The following is a 14184-nucleotide window of genomic DNA, read 5'->3' as shown; positions in this document are numbered from 1 at the left end:
TACAGTATATTCTTAAACAATACAACTGTAGACAGTAGAGGACTGCATTAGATTAAGCACAGTAGTATAACACATTTTAACTAGAATCAATAATAAAACAAAAGTTATTTAAATGATTTTGTGGTTAAGGTTTGTTTTCCTATTTTAATGCTCTTCCTTACGGCAAGGTCACTCTAGTGTCTCAGTAACATAAAAATTACAAATATGTTCTTATATTCAACAATTATTATGAGGTTCAATGTGGATAACAAAAACTAACACCCTCCCACCCCCTTTTACTAAGCCGTGGTAGAAGTCCGGTCTGGAGTGCTAAAAGCTCCAACACTCATAGAATTCTTTAAGTGTCAGAGCAGTGTCTAAGCATTTAGCGCCCTGGGCCATGGTAGAAACCTGTAAAAGAGGGCCTTAGATACTAGTCAATCTTCAGGAATTACAAAAGTTGACATAAAAACATATTAATATTAGCATAATAGTTACTTATTATAAAAGAAATATTTTAAAACTTTTCAAAATCATAGGGTCTCTTTTACAAAACCAAGAGAGTGCCATACAGCAAATGCTCCAACACCTATTCAGTCCCTATGGGCGTCAGAGGATTTACCACTTCGCCCCGCGCTTCCAGCCTTTGTAAAAAGAGGGGGATAATTATTAATAATCCTGATCTGAATTGGTAGAGAATCCCAAATTTGAGCCAATACATATGCAAAACCTGAAGAAAATATCTTCATAGAATGAAGACATTTTGGACCAGGACATTATAATATAAAAGGATTATATAACTTATCCAACTTAACTTTAGTAGCAGTCACTTGCTCCTGTTGTTCCATGTAAGCCAGTGCTGCCTCGATAGCTTTGATTCCTTCATTATGACAGATTTTCACAATTTAATCTGCTCCCTATGCAGGCTCAACACTGTTGTCTTCATCGTCACCATCATCTTCGTTCTTATTCTCATTTACTATAGCAATCATATCATTGTCAATTATCTTTTAAAGTTTGATAATCTTATACTTATAGCCATTCCCCTAGTTTTACTCTTACTCCTCCCTGTTGTTCTAACCCTCCATGTTCTATAACCATTGTAATTCTTCCCCTTTCTCGAGCTTGTGCCAGTCAAGTATTGTATGTCTGTTTGAACATGTCCATGTATATTATTGTCCCCCCCATTTTAGCATTGTACTTCACTTAGAAATATTGATAAGCATTTGCATCAAATTTTAAATAAACTTAAACTTGAAACAAGCTCTTCTTGCTCATCTTTCTGCTTCTGTTCCTTTATTTTGTATGCATAAGCATTCTCGAGACCAAGGAGATCATCTTCCCCAGCTGCTTCATATTCAGCGTGCTTGTCCTTTTCCATTTTCATCTTCAGAAAGTAAGTTTCTCCACGATCTTGCTAAGGTTTGTGGTTCAATGTTATCCCACGATTGAGTGATCCCATAGATAACATCTTTAATGTTTACTTTCTTTAGCATTTCTAACATTCCTTTTCCATCATCCGGTGCAAAAACAGGCCATGTTAGAAGTGTACGGTGATATTTTTTTCTTCACTGTTTCAAGTACACTTTGGCCCCTTGACTGACACAGTGATGTTGAGAGGGTCAAAAACCATGCTGTCAGTACATCTTAGTTCATCCTTGTCAGGATGAGATGGTGCATTGTCAATGAGGAGGCCTGCTTTCCTAGACAGGTTCAAAATATTTTCTGCTGACAGAACAAATTCACTGAAAAACCAGCGATGGAAAATGTGTCCTTTTTTTTTCTTCTTTTTCTTGGTTATTTATATTCTACCCATTGATGGAGGTTGTCCAAGTTGTTTTTACATTCATGTATTCAAGCATTTTCCCCTATCTGTCCTGGTGGACTCACATTCTACTCAGTGGCGTACCAAGGGAGGGTAGGGGGGGAGGTCTGCCCCGGGTGCACGCCCCAAGGGGGTGCACAACTGTCCACCCACCGGGGAATAGGCTGCCACCGGGGAAAGGCTGCCACTGCCGCCATTGGGAACAGGCCGGTGCCGAGTTCTCTCTCCCTGCTTTTCTTCCCTGCAGGGCCGACCAACTCTCGCCACCTGACGTCAATTCTGATGTTGGAGAACACATTCTGGGCCAGCCAATCACTGCCTGGCTGGCCTGGAACGTCCTCTCCGACATTAGAATTGACGTCGGGCGGCGAGAGTTGGTTGGCCCCATGGGGAAGAAAAGCAGGGAGGGAGAACTCGGCACCGGCCTGTTCCCGATGGCGGCAGTGGCAGCCTTTCCCCGGTGGCGGTGGCAGCAGCAGCATGTTTCCCAATGGCGGTGGCATGGGGGAGGGCAGGGAGAAAGAAAGAAAGGGGGCAGGGTGAAACAAAGAAAGAAAAAAATGGGACATGGAGAGAGAGAAAGACAGACATACAGAAAGAAAGGGGGCATGGAGAGAGAAAGAAAGAAGGGGGCAAGGTGAAAGAAAGAAATGGGGCACGGAGAGAAAGACAGACATAGAGAAAGAAAGGAGGCATGGTGAGAGAAAGAAATAGGGGGCAGGGTGAAAGAAATGGGCACGGAGAGAGAGAGAAAGACAGACATACAGAAAGAAAGGGGGCATGGAGAGAGAAAAAAGAAGGGGACAGGATAAAACAAAGAAAAATTTGGGGGAGGGAATGAGGTCTGGAGGAAAGGAAGCATACAGGAGGCTGAAAGAAGGGAAGAAATATTGGATGTACAGTCAGAAGAATAAAGTGCAACCAGAGACTGATGAAATTACCAAACAAAGGTAGGAAAAATGATTTTATTTTCAATTTAGTGATCAAATGTGTCCGTTTTGAGAATTTATATATGCTGTCTATATTTTGCACTATGGCCCCCTTTTACTAAACCGCAATAGCGTTTTTTAGCGCAGGGAGCCTATGAGCGTCAAGAGCAGCATGGGGCATTCAGCGCTGCTCCCTGCACTGAAAAACGCTATCGCGGTTTAGTAAAAAGGGAGGGGGTATATTTTTCTATTTTTGTATAGTTGTTACTGAGGTGACATTGCATAAAGTCATCTGCTTTGATCTCTTTGAAAACCTGCGGAATATAAATGATAATTAACATTTTCTCTGCATACAGTGTGCTTTGTGTTTTTAAAGTTTTATTGTTGGTAGATCATTTTGACTTGGCCATAAAGGTAAGGGGGAGGGAGGGGAGCTGCTGAAAGACATCTAGTAATCCTTGCAGGCTTGACTGTGCAGGGAATTATTTTTATAAAATCATGTTTTGTTATGTGACTGCATTATTTAGACTTTAATTTCTATGAATGAATAGAATGAAAATGATATAAAATTACTTACTTGTTTTTATGTGCGTGCGCTGAAGGAAAGTGGAGAGAGAGTGGGCTGAGGACGCTGAAGGGAAATGGGGAAGAGAGAGTGGGGAGAAGACGCTGATTTATAAATTGACAATTGTACAGAATATTGTTTCTTTTTATACTTTAATATAATAAGTTCAATATAAAACAATTCAAGGCTTGTGTGGTTTACAGGGATGGGGACCGAGCTTACCGGGATTAGTCCAATAAAATGGTATTTTCTTATTTCTCATTATTTGTTTTATTTTTATTTGTTAATTTGTAAAGTGGTGATTGTTATGTATCAGTTTTTTCAAATTTACATCTGCTGTCTTTATATTTTGCACAGTATTAGAGGACATGTGCTACTGTTTTTGTGGTGTTGTGGTGTTGCATTGTATGCAGAGTCTGGTTTCTTGGTGGTTCAGTTTAACACTGTCTACATATTTCTATTTTTAGTTTGTGATAATTCCATATTGGGCGAGGGTGTATCTCTGTTCTGTGTGTATGAAAAGAACATAGTTTTCAGTTGGCATTGACTACAGGATCAATTGACTGTGCAGGGTTTGGCTTGTTTAGTTTTACAGTGTATGTGTTGGTGTTCTAGTGCTCACTGCAGTGTTTAAGATGCTGCCTTTTCCTAGGTACACTCTTGTTGTGCGATATGTGGATTGTTACTAAAAATCATATTTTTCATATAGATGGGGGGGGGGGGTGTCAAAAAATGATGGATCCCGGGTGTCACTAGGTACGCCACTGATTCTACTTAATGTACCTGGGTGCTGAGGCTATAGTTCTAAGCATTAAGGCCACTCCTCCCTCTTCCCTGGCACTTTTCTGTTTCTTATAGAAAACTAGAAGTGCAGCAGAAGCCAGGTTTTTAAAAGCCTTGTTTTGACTTTCCAACAAATGTGAGCTGTAATTTATGTTTACCAGTTGCATTACTACAGGCTAGAATAGCCATTCGTTCTTTTCTTTGTTTATAATTTATAACATTTTTATTGAAGAAATCAGTAAATATACAATAATATAATAGCCACTCGTTCTTTTCTTTGTTTATAATTTATAACATTTTTATTGAAGAAATCAGTAAATATACAATAATATAATACAATAAAATAGTCATTAAATTAAAATTCATCATATTAATTTCCATCAAATATCTTTCATTTCATCAAAATATATTTCCAAAATACCCATTACATCTCTCAATACCCTCCCCCTAATTCCTACCCCCTTCCCTTTTCCCTATTTTCCCATCCTCCCCCCAAATTTAGTTTATAACTTTTTATTGAAAGAATCATACTAAACCCCCCCAAACCAATGAAAGTTGACAAAAATAAAGAATAATAAAAGTAAAGAACTGGAATTTTAGATAAATAATCATAGCTTCAATGTAAATAATTAAGAATTAAACTTCTTGCCTTAGTTGAAAGATTCTGAATATACGGATCCCATATTTCCATAAACATACGAATTTTCCTAGCCGAATACCTAACTTCCCAAGTCTCAAATAACAATAGACGATGAAATTGATTCCTCCAAAGCCAAAAACTAGGTGCTTCTTTTGATACCAAAATTGCATAATACATTTATGTCCTATTATACACGCCTTTTGAAATGAGACACTTATTTTTACCAAAAAACCCCACAAGCCGCAGCTTTTCCAAAATTTACTCCCCTTGATGAATCTACAACAGAACTACCCCATAATGAGCCTAAAAATAACAGGATGGCAGACCAGAACGACCTAATTAAAGGGCATGACCAAAAAGCATGAGTTAAAGTACCAGGATCCTTATTACACTTAATACAAATTGGGGTATTAATTAAACCGGCATGAAAAGCTTGAATTTGTGAAAAATAAGCTCTATGTAAGACTCTAAATGAATATTCCCTCCAAATAGAGCCCGTAATAACTTTTGGGATTCTATTAATAGCTTGTGTAAAATCCATAAGTGAAATTTGACTTCCCAATTCCTCGCTCCAATTCTGTAAAATTTTTTCATATGTACGATCAGGTAATAAATCCCACCACCATTTATGCAATAAGGAAACAGAAATAGGTATATCTCACATTGATTAAAAAACTGGCAACATTTTAAAATTTAACCCAGTTTCATTACAATTACATATCTGCTCCCTTGATACTCTCTTTTTAAATAGGATGGTGAATATTTGTTTTAAATAATAATAATAACTTTATTCTTATATACCGCCAAAGCCGTAATAGTTCAAGGCGGTTTACAACAAGAGAAACTGAAAAATCATCAGAAATATATAATAAGCAAAAAAAGTTAAAAACAGTAAAACCTTAGGTTACAAATCGATCAAACAACTGTGTCTTTACTAATTTTCTAAAAGAGTGGTAAGATGAAACACATACCGCCAACTCCTTCCCACTTCCCAATACCACTCCCCAATACCCTCCCAATTCCCCAAAACAACCTCATCTACTCCGTATCTCCTCTAGAAATTACCAGATATCTTCTTCCTGTAATACCTTTGTTGTAATTCTTTTGTAATCCGCCTTGAATCGCAAGGCAATGGCGGAATAGAAATCTCTAATGTAATATAATGTAATAATTTTGCCCAACTAATCATTCATTTTGCCTGCCTGCAAAGCAAGAGTTCTGTCCAGAAATCTCTTAAAACAACAGGCTTTTACTGTTGGATAGGAAAACTAATGAATTCTGCATGTGGGCTTATTAGAATGATCCAGGAGAAAGTGGGAAACCAGGTAGACTGGTGACATTCCAAATATTGATTTAAAACAAATGCAGGCAAATTTATACAGAACTCTTCCCTCCATTGGCAACCAATGTAATTTTTGGTAGTAGGGACTAATATGCTCCCATTTTCTCAAACCAAAAATCAACCGTACTGGTGAATTTTGAATAACTTGAAGTCTTTTAAGAGTTTTCTTGTAGGTTCCCAAGTAAATTATATTACAAGTAATCAAGAATGCTTAATATAGATGACAAATTCCGCAGAATCTGCAACAGTATTTTCCCAGAAATATTGAGCTACAGTATCTTATTCCATATTTTTTCCAACAAACATGCCAACGTACACTGGCAGTGAAATCCAAGTTTCCAAGTTTATTAAAATTTTGTTATACCACTAAATCTAATCTAATCTAATCTAATCTTCAAAACTTCTTAGCAGTTTACAGACTATTAAAAATGGTTTACATAATATAAACAAGGCAAAGAACATAAAATACACTTCTCCCTTGGTATTCGCGGGGGTTATGGGCAGAGCCGGACCGCAAAGTGTGAAAAATCATGCTGGCTCTGACCCATCCCCGGACCTTACCTATCACCTCCCTCCTATCACCAATCACCTCCCTCCGTGCGTGTTGCGTGTTCGTGGGAGGCTAATGCGGGTGCTTCAGTCTCTTTTTTTCCCTGTTTCGGTGTCGGGCCAGGGGAGTGAAGAGGCAGCAGTGGGAGGATGCAGGTAAGAGGCGCTTGCCGGGGGGGGGGAGAAGGAGGGGGTTGATAGCTGAGGTTATAGGATGCTGAGAGTGGAGATTGTTCCTCTCTTAGTGCATAGGACCTGGGCCGGGCTGCCTGTGTTGGGAAAGGCCTGGGAGTGGCTGGAGCCTGCTTGCATGTGCGTGTTTAGGTCTGTGTGGGCCCTGACCGCTCTCTCCAGGGTCCGGCTCCTCGGTGCTCTTCGTTTCTCTCACATTGCCGCGAAGATGAACTGGTCTGTTATTGTGATGAGGCCCCTCCTCTGCCTCCGATCGCCTCCCTCCTCGCCCTGATCCAAGTCCTGGGGCCATTTTATTTTTCAATTCTCGGGGGGAGGGGGGGGCTGGGGAAAAAAAATCATGAATAAGCGAAACCTTGAACGTCGGAACCGCGAATATGGAGAGGGAAGTGTAAAACCAACAGATTCAAAATGGGACTAAACAGAAATACGTAGCAAAACAGGAACATGAGAAATATGGGTAGAACTACATTATTGATAGGAAAGAAAAGAACAAGAAAAGGGAAATACTGTAGGAAGGAAACATAAGTTCGTTAAAAGGAAGAAGAATCAAATTCTTTAAAAAAGAAAAGAAAGGGAGACCTCATCCTTATAATGATGATTAGAGCCCGAAGACATCTTTAAACAAGAACGTTTTTAAGTTGGATTTGAAATACTTTAATGAGGATGCTTCTCATATATGATAAGCGCATATGGTGTTGATGTGTCTTAAAGATGGAATTACAAGTAGACCTTCATTAAGGCCCTCTTTTACAAAGATGCGCTAAGTGTTTTAGCGTGGATTTAGCGTGCGCTAACTGCTAACATGTCCATAGGATAACATGCATGTGTTAGCATTTAGCGTGCGCTAAAAAGCTTAGCGCACCTTTGTAAAAGAGGGGGTAAATTTCAAGGGTGGCCCTCATTAAATTCTTTTTAAAAAGCAGAGGTTCACCTTCTTATGTCTGCATTTTTTCAGTTTTCTTACTGCTGAAAGCGTAATTAGAGGCACGATTGGAGCCCCGCTTCTTCAGCTTACTTCATGGCTTTTCCCAGTCAATAGCGGTTACTCTCCCTACTCCAAATTCAGTTGATAGCCTCTGGATGGAGTCACCCTTATAGACAGTTCATTTTTCTCTTCTGACTTGCCATTGAAGAGAAAGTACAGTTAAAGGTGCAAAGAGAAAACTGATCTGAGAATTATTTTTTTTTTTTTATATACCGCCTATCAAGGTTATCTAAGCGGTTTTATAATCAGGTACTCAAGCATTTTCCCTATCTGTCCCGGTGGGCTCACAATCTATCTAATATACCTGGGGCTAAGGAGGATTGAGTGACTTGCCCAAGGTCACAAGGAGCAGCACGGGGTTTGAACCCACAACCCAAGGGTGCTGAGGCTGTAGCTTCAACCACCGCGCCTCACAATCCTCCATAGGAATAAACAAGGTGCTGTAAATGTAAGAGAAGAAGAACAATGGGGGTGCTCTTACTAAGGCACGCTAGGTGATTTAGTGCACGCTAAACGCTAATGTGTTCATTATATTCTATGGACGTGTTAGCGTTTAGCACGCGTTAATATTTATAGCGCCTTAGTAAAAGAGGGGGGGGGGTATGTTAAGAGTGTAAAAATTAAGGGGCTCATAATCAAAACTTAAGCACGTCTAACAACCCGCCCAAGCCGGCACATGGACAACCTAACAGGTCATCCATGTGCCGATAAATCAAACCGATTTTCTGGACATGTCGAGGGACTTTTTAGGCCTCTGAATCCTGCTGTGCGCCCAGAGCGAAAAAGGGGCATATCTGCAGGAGTGGTTAGGGCAGGATGTGAGCTGGGGATGGGGGCTGAGCTAGACTTAATCGTCCTGCAGGAATAATCGAAGGTTTTACTATTAATCCTGGATGGAACTTAAACGTTGTGAGTTAGACAATGTAAAAACAGGTCTAAGTGCCAAAAAGGTATCCAAAGTGACCAGATAACCACTTCAGAGACAAAGGAAAGACCCCCCACACACTGACCCTCTCACACACCCACAAAGATCAGAATAAAAAAGTACATACCTGTCTCCAGAACATCAGCACCTGGTATAGGAAAGCCTAGTAGAGCTGCACACAGGTTTCTTAAATAGCCTGGGGGGTGGGCTAGGGAAACATAGAGAGAAAGATCCAGACCCATAAGTCACTCTAACCACTACATTTATGGTGGAAAATGTGTGCTTAACCCCAGCCCCAAACCCTACTCTACTACCAAATAGGTGCCACCTGCAGCCATAAGAGCTATTGGGGTTATAGACAGGTGGGTATAGTGGGTTTGGGGGGGCTCACCATAACCTATAAGAGTTTATGAGATGTTTATGTGGCACCCTTTTTGTGAAGTTCACAGCAGTGCCCTGTAAGGTGCCCCACTACTCTGTTGCCATGTCGGGGTGGCCAGTCCATAACAAGATTGGCCCCTCCCACATCTAAATGGTCTAGTTCTGGGCATTTGGGACAAAATTTTGGTCAAAAACGTGGTATAAAGGTGGACATACTGGCAGTCTGGACGAACAATAGCCTGGACATCCAGATAGATGATTTTCGGGGAAAAAAATTTCTAGACTTATTTTTCAAGAATGGGCATTTTCCCACTGCTGATTTTGGATGTCTAGCACCATACAACCAAATTCGACTTAGACATTTGTTTTGATTGTGCCCCTCCACTTGTACACTTGAATCCTATCAAGCAGTGCAGCCAGAAAGCAAGGTCACAGGTGAAAGGTTACATGCAAAAAGAAGAAGAAACAGTTATCTTACCAAGCAGTACTGCCTTTGCAGTGAAAGCAGGGTTGCAGATTGAAAAGTTAGAACTGATTTACTGAGCAGTACTGACATTCAACTGAACATTAGACCCGGAAAGAGAAAGCTGTCTGCATCAAAATGAGGATATGTACAACGGTGTAAGCAAAATTTATTGTGACAACCAAATTATATCTGAAAACCTTTTTACCAAACAGGGGACCCAACTAGAGAGTTGCGCGGGGACAGAAATCCCACCCGTCCCCACCAAAGTCCCACCCGTCCCCACCCGTCCCCGTGAGGAATCCTACCCGTCCCCACCCGTCCCCGTGAGGAATCCCTCCGTCCCCACCCGTCCCCGCGAGGAATCCCCTCCGTCCCCACCCGTCCCCGCGAGGAATCCCCTCCGTCCCCGCCCGTCCCTATAAACTTCAGAAATAGTTATTTCATTTAATTATGCTATTGAATTAAAGGCTCTGGTAGAAACCCATTTACAAATAAGCAAAAAGACTTTATTAATTTGAAAATATTAATTGGGAAGAATACATACTTTGCAAACGGGTTTCTACCAGAGCCTCTAATGTTTATAAATTTTTATCAACACAACTAATATACTACTTTATCCTGAAGCAAAATAAAAAAAAAAGAAATATAATTCTTTTCCTACCTTTGTTGCCTGATTTCTGCTTTCCTCATGTTCTCATTCAATTCCTTCCATCCACTGTCTCTCTTCCTTCTGTATCTTCCATTTGCTCTGTTACTGTGCCTCTCCCTTTCTTCCCCCTTCCAAATTGGTCTGGCACCCATCTTCTTCTCTCCGCTCCCCCCATAGTCTGGCATCTGTCTTCTTCCCTGCTAGCGTCTTCTCCCTACTCTCTCTTCCCCATTTCCTTTCAGTGTCCTTCTCCCCCCATCTTCCCCATGTCCTGTCAGCGTCCTTCTCCCCCCTCTGCTTCCCCATGTCCTTTCAGCGTCCTTCTCCCTCTCTGTCTTCCCCATGGCCTTTCAACGTCCTTCTCCAACCCCCCCCGTCTTCCCCATGTCCTTTCAGCGTCCTTCTCCACCCCTTTGTCTTCCCCATGTGCTTTCAGCATCCTTCTCATCCCTCTGTCTTCCACAAGTGCTTTCAGAGTCCTTCCCCCCCCGCCCTTCCCATGGCCTTTCAGCGTCCTTCTCCACCCCTTTGTATTCCCCATGTGCTTTCAGCGTCCTTCTCCCTCCTCTGTCTTCAAGTGCTTTCAGAGTCCTTCCCCCCCCCTCCCGTCTTCCCCATGGCCTTTCAGCGTCCTTCTCCCCCCTCCTTCTCTACCGCCCCGGGTGCAGCACAGCCGGCCAGGTTCCCTTACTTTTGTGGCACTTCCCCGACCGACCGACAACAGCCCCGGTCCGACAAACCTCCCTGCCCTTAACTGCGAATCTAAATTACCTTATTACAGCTGCTGTAAGAAGATAATTTAGATTCGCGGCTACAGGGCAGGGAGGATTGTCGGACCCGGGCTGTTGTCGGTCGGTCGGGGAAGTGCCACAAAAATAAGGGGACCTAGCCGGCTGTGCTGCAACCGGGGCGGGGTGTGGCGGGGGGGGGCGGGGCGGACCGCCCCCTCCCTTGGTAGCCACTCGAACCGCGAGGCTACTCTCCTCCTTACCTGCACTGCCTGCAGCACAGAGCCAAACGGAAGTCTTCCCGACGTCAGCGCTGACGTCGGAGGGAGGGAGGGCTTTGTTTAAGCCCTTTGTTTAAGCCCTCCCTCCCCTCCGACATCAGCGCTGACGTCGGGAAGACTTCCGTTCGGCTCTGTGCTGCAAGCAGAGAAGGTAGGGAGAAGAGCTGCGCGACTGAGTACATCCAGCCCCGCAGGAACCCCGCGACCCTCGGAGGCGTCCCCACGGGATCCCCGGGACCCTAGGGGGCGTCCCCATGGGATCCCTGCGACCCTAGGGGCGTCCCCACGGGATCCCCGTGACCCGAAGGGGGAACCCGTGGGTCCCGCGGGATTCCCGTCGTCCCCGTTCCCGTGCAGCTCTCTAGACCCAACACGGTCTGTGTTTCAGACAACCTTCATCAGGGGTCCATGGTAGAAAAGGGAAGAAAAATATGTCACAAAAAAAAATATATAGTAGAAAAAACGGATTATATAAATCACCAAGGGTCATTGGATATTGTAAAATCTCGCTATAGTAAAAACGCTGCAGGAGTGAAATATAAGCAAATGAAAAACATAAAAAGACCTTGCACAAATCGTACTGCCATTCAACTGAACATTAGACCTGGAAAGAGAAAGCTGTCTGCATCAAAATGAGGACACTAATATCAGTGGAGGCTTGTCAGATAAGTGAGACTCTACTGTAGAAACTGGAGAGTTTATTGCAGAAGAACAATGCCCACGATCAAGCTATTATTTTATTTAGTCTATGGACAGAGGACGAGGTCAAGAGTGTCCCAGGGGAAGAAATAGGTGTTGGTTAAACATAAGAATAGCCTTACTGCCACCAGGGCAGGATTAATTCGTCGAGGGCCCCTAGGCACACAAGTACACTGGGCCCCCTAACCCTTCCCACCCCATCCCACCATGCGCCCAAGCGGAAACAGGAAGCTGTATCAGAGGGAAGCTTTGGACAAGCAGCACCGCTTGCACAATTACAGTTCCCATTGCCTTTCTTACCCGCTTTGCTTGCTTGTCTTACATTCCGTCGATGGGGGAGGGCTGCGTTGCCGATTGGGGTGGGGCCCGCGTTTTTGATCGGAGGAGGGCCATGTTGCCGATCGATGCTGGAGAGGCCCATCGCTGTTTGGAAAAAACAATGTTGATGCCCTCCTTCATCGGGCCCCCCTGACCATTTCGGGCCCTAGGCACGTGCCTACTTGGCCTATTGGTTAATCCTGCCCTGACTGCCACTTGTTCCCACTGCCTGAAGTCCACGGGAACCTTGGTCCATCTGTTCTTGGAATGCCCTCATGTGGCGGTTTGGCTCCAGGTCCTCCCCTTCCTTGATTATGGGATTATGGTTTGTTGCTGTTGGGGGATCAGAGGGAGCTTCTCCAGGGGGGATTTGCTCTCCCATATCGGAAGTTTCTATATACTGCGTTCCTATTGGTCAAAAAGCTCTTGTAACAGCATTGGGTGGATTCGAGTCCTGCATCTTTTCCACAGTGGTTACAAAGGATGAAGGAGGTTGCGTCTTATGAGATCCGTTCCTATCATTCTGCCCTTTCCAGCGACAAATGCCTTTATGTTTCACTGTGGAGGGCATTCCAGACAGAGGCTGAGACAGTTGTTTCCCCTGCCTCACCATGATTTTTGCTATCCTGGATCTAAGGGGACTGAGGCTGTGTCTCTTCTCTCGAGCCGGTATGAATGGGTTGTGTGTGGTTGGGGTGCATATGGGGGTTTGTCGGGAGTCTATTTGGTGTGGTTAGTACAGTATGTGTTGCTGGCTGTTGAGTGTCTGTTGGAATGGTTGTGATGGTGATTGGGGTATGGGGTCAATTTTTCAAAAAAGGTTATTGCAGCTATGGCCAGTTCTCCAGGAGGATGCCTGCTTCCCCTCTCTGGGGAGCTTTGCACCGCTTGTGAACAACAATGACAATGCTCTTTGTATTGTGTGCCCACCCCATTTGCTAGTATTTTAATAATAATAATAACTTTATTCTTATATACCGCCAACAATCTTGCGACTTCTAGGCGGTTTACAATAAAGAGAAGTGGTTTACAATAGAGAGAAACTGTAAATACAATAAAGAGAAACTGTACATATTTTACTTCTGCTCATAAGTGGTTGTATCCTTCTATTATCCTACCTGGACAGTTTGCTATGCTATTGACTATTCTTTGTGCTGAAGATTCTGTTTTCTTGTTTTGGTGTTGGCTGCATTATCATTAAAAATCATAAAAAAAAAAAAAAAGAATAGCTTTACTGGGTCAGACCAATGGTCCATCAAGCCCAGTAGCCCGTTCTCATGGTGGCCAATCCAGGTCACTAGTACCTGGCCTAAACCCAAGGAGTTGCAACATTCCATTCAGAACCCTAAAGAATAGCAATATTCTGGAATCCCAAAGAGTAACAAAAGATTCCGGAACCCCAAGGAGTTACAACATTCCAAGCTACCGAGCCAGGGCAAGCAATGGCTTCCCTCATGTCTTTCTCAATAACAGACTATGTAGAAACACATAATAAAATTGAGATTTTGGAAAATGTGATTACAACACACTATTTGCCTCACCTTAATTGTCCTAGGGTTACAACTACATCCGCATTTGAAATACTTTAAAATTGTGCTTTCTTAGGAGCTCTTTTACAAAGTGTGGAAAAAAGAGTGTGTGGCGCAGTGGTTAGAGCTACAACCTCAGCACCCTGAGGTTGTGGGTTAAAATCCCTTGCCGTTCTTTGTGACCCTGGGCAAGTCGCTTAATCCCCCATTGCCCCACGTACATTAGATAGATTGTGAGACCACCAGGACAGATAGGAAAAAATGTTTGAGTACCTGAATGTAAACCACTTAAGTAATAAGTGGTATATAAATGCTAAAATAAATAAAGTGACCTTAGCACCAGTGGCTTAGTCAGACCTGTCATTTTGGATGAACTCACAGTTAAGTTGGGTGGGCCTTCTGAAACTACCCCATCT

The sequence above is a fragment of the Geotrypetes seraphini genome, chromosome 4, assembly GCF_902459505.1.
Source record: "Geotrypetes seraphini chromosome 4, aGeoSer1.1, whole genome shotgun sequence".
Classification (NCBI taxonomy): domain Eukaryota; kingdom Metazoa; phylum Chordata; class Amphibia; order Gymnophiona; family Dermophiidae; genus Geotrypetes; species Geotrypetes seraphini.
The sequence above is the reverse complement of the archived record's forward strand: the minus strand, read 5'-3'. Positions refer to the sequence as shown.